This window comes from Gopherus flavomarginatus, unplaced genomic scaffold (assembly GCF_025201925.1).
Source record: "Gopherus flavomarginatus isolate rGopFla2 unplaced genomic scaffold, rGopFla2.mat.asm mat_scaffold_90_arrow_ctg1, whole genome shotgun sequence".
In the NCBI taxonomy this organism is placed as follows: Eukaryota; Metazoa; Chordata; order Testudines; family Testudinidae; genus Gopherus; species Gopherus flavomarginatus.
The window spans coordinates 197,582-200,861 of record NW_026115176.1 but is presented as its reverse complement, the minus strand read 5'-3'; the positions used below and the strand labels follow the sequence as shown (position 1 = coordinate 200,861).

The window sequence follows — 3,280 nt, the reverse complement described above, 5'->3', positions numbered from 1 at the left end:
GGTCAGATTTTCAAAGGAAGTTACGTTTCAGGCACAAAAGATTTAAGATTTAAGCACAAAATTCCCGTTAAAGTTCAATTGGACCCTTCTTTTTTAAATCATGTCAGCTTGCCTAGACAGTGTTTGCTGGGCACGTTACTTTATGATTATTATGAATGTCTCTCTGTATTACGTATGGTGGATTTTTAAAAAAGAAATAGCTTTTACACCATACTAAATCTTTAAGCTGAAAAAGGAGAAAGCTGCTGACTAAAATGTATCCGCATGAGTCACCAATAAATCCTGGCTGAATGGACTCAGTAGATTTGGGTAGTCAGGACTTTTGTTAAACCCTCTGCAGATTTTCTGCATTTTAGGTGCTCAAATTTATTCATTCTCCTTTGACATTCTATTCGTTTTTCATTCCTCTCAGTACCTCATTTCTTTATTTCTTTGATCTTTCTGTGTATTCCTCTGTTGTGGTGAATTGTAATTTTTTCCTCTCATTTTTAATCTGTTTCACTGTCTGATTATGTTGCACAGTCTCAGACCAGATTTCCTTCCAGTAGCGCTGAAACTCTTCCACCTTGCTTATTAGCTCTCTATTTTTGCCTATTCTGTTTTTAACATCCATCAGATCAAATAATCTCCTAGGGTGTCTGGTGAAGAGACCGTTCTCTTGGTACTAATAACTTTGTGCTCAATATCTTTCAGGCCTATAACTCAGATGGCTCAGCCTTCATTTACATTGCCCCTTCACAACTCTCTCATCCAGTTGCTCTCTCCAAGGCCGTTTGCTTCTCTTGTCTCTTCAGATGGTTTTTCTCATGCATCCCATAGGCTGATATAAAAGCTTACTCTTCTGCTTTAACTTTCATTGCCATGAGGATGGCTCACATCCTCAGATGGCTTGATCCTAAACTGATGAGCTATCTGCATGCAGTTCTACATGACTAGTCTCCCCTTTCAGGTTTTCATTTGCATAAATTCTCCTCTTTGGAATAAAGCTCTCAGTTGTGCAGTTAGTCTATGCTTCGTCATTTCTTTCTCTGTTGTCATTTCTCTCCTTCCAGTGTTGGAGCATTTGTTTGCTCCAAGCTCTCTCTTCTGGTTTTGCCAAAAGACAACCTCACATCACTTTCTAGTTTATAAGATGAGTCCTTTTCCCTCTCTTGTTGCAAACGATCTCTGGTTGTTTATTTGAACAGTTGAATGATACATTGGTTTGCCCACCTCCACACAACACACCCTGATAGGGGAGGAGGCAGTCAACCAGATAAGTTCATCTGACCCCCACTTTATGTCATTCATAATATTTATGAATTACCTGTATTTTCCATATTAGTTTGGGTTCACAGTCTATACACTGCTAGGTGGCAAACCGGAATTTCTAGGCCTCGGAGGTTTCTTTCACTTCCTTCACCTCCTCCTCATCTTCTTCATCTTTGTCTTATTCTAGAATCCTAGAAATGTTAATAAGCATCCATCCAATAAAATTCTACAGATAGTACATTCTGTATTTTTTGTAAAGGTATTTATAGAATTGGCCAGATCCCATGCTGGAGTAAATCATCCATAGCTCCATAGGAGTCAATGGGCCAAATCTCCAGCTGGTGTAAATCAAATGTAGCTCTGTTGAAGTTAGTGGGACAGATGAAAGAGCTATTGGACCAGAGACAGAGAGCAAGAGCATGAATGACTGTATATGCTGGTGGTTAGAGTGCTCACCCTCCAATACAGAAGGGAGAGTATCCAGTCCTTCTGCTCCAAAGCCTCTTTTATTATTTAACCCCACAGTGGAACAGCTTCAATAGGAGAGACTGGGACAGTCATAGGAGCCCCTCAATGTCACAACTGAGCAGGGTTTTTGTGAATACCAATGGGATTTGATTCTGAGATTTAGGCACCTAAGATGGTAGGTAGGTGCCAAAGTCCTTCTGCGCAACTAGCCCATTTTGTCTATTTACTGAACACATTTTATAGGCTGTAGTCGGCCTCACTTTACATTCATCCTTTTGGTCAGATGATTTTGACAAGCCATTTCAATTAACTTCTATGTGTTAATTTCATTATTTTTTTAATAATCTGACAGATCAGATTTCCTCAGAGAGCATCAATGGGGAATCAAACCAAAGTGACCAAATTTATTCTCCTGGGACTTTCCAGTGACCCAGCAATGCAGATTTTCCTATTCCTGGTGCTTGTAGTTATTTCTGTAATCACTCTCATAGCGAATGTGGTGATCATACTGGTGATAAGGGCTGATCCTCACCTTCACATCCCCATGTACTTCTTCCTGTCTTATTTATCTTTTGTCACTATCTGCTATTCCTCAGCCATAATACTTAAGATGTTGGTTATTTTCCTAGACGAGAACAAAACCATTTCTGCTGATGGCTGCTTTGCTCAGATATTCTTCATTTTACTGCCAGCTGGTGCTGAAATATTTATTCTCCCAGCAATGGCGTATGACTGCTATGCTGCCATCTGTGACCCATTGAGTTACATGGAGCCCATGAGCAAAGGGATCTGTGTTCTGTTGGTGAGTAGTGCATGGGTAATAGGCTTCATAAATGCCCAGCTTAACACAGGTTTTGCCCTCAGGTTGCCCATCTGTGGCCTCAATCAGATCAGCCATTTCAGCTGTGAGCTCCCTCCCCTGTTGCATCTGTCCTGCACTGATACCTTCACTAATCAAGTGGTGCTTCTCACTTCTGCTGTGATACTTGGATCTAGCTCCTTCCTCTTCACCCTGATCTCCTACATTCACATCATTTCCGCTATCCTGAGGATATGCTCGATGCAAGGCAGGCGTAAAGCCTTCTCCACCTGCAGCTCCCACTTGATTGTGGTTGGTTTAATGGTACCTGATGGGTTCTTTCCAGTACACAAAACCCAGCTCCTCTGTGGCTCTGGATGAAATGTTCTCCGTTCAGTATAACATCTTGACTCCAATGTTAAACCCCATCATCTACAGCCTGAAAAAGGAGGAAGTGAAAAGAGTACTAGGGAAAACATTGGGGACATGGATGTTTCTCAAGTAGCATTGATGACCTTATTTAATTTAATGTTATTTATTTTTAAATCCGAAAGCATAGAATTGTGGATAACTAGTGTTTGAGACGTTCTCAGCTCAGGTAATGGACACACACACTGGGACAAAACCACAGCTGGTCTAAATCAGTGTGGCTCCATTCAAGTCACTGTGCCAGATACCTAGTGGTACAAGAGTAACTGAAGCAAGGGTGACTGGATCCTGGGTCTCCTACTTCCAGAGTGTGTGCTCTGAGTATCAGGCTGT

At 41.2% G+C, this 3,280-nt stretch overlaps 1 pseudogene; it reads left to right on the top strand.

Annotated features, from left to right (window-relative positions):
• Window positions 1-2,095: 2,095 nt before the first annotated feature.
• On the top strand, window positions 2,096-3,023 carry LOC127042679 (olfactory receptor 5V1-like; annotated as a pseudogene).
• Window positions 3,024-3,280: the final 257 nt, after the last annotated feature.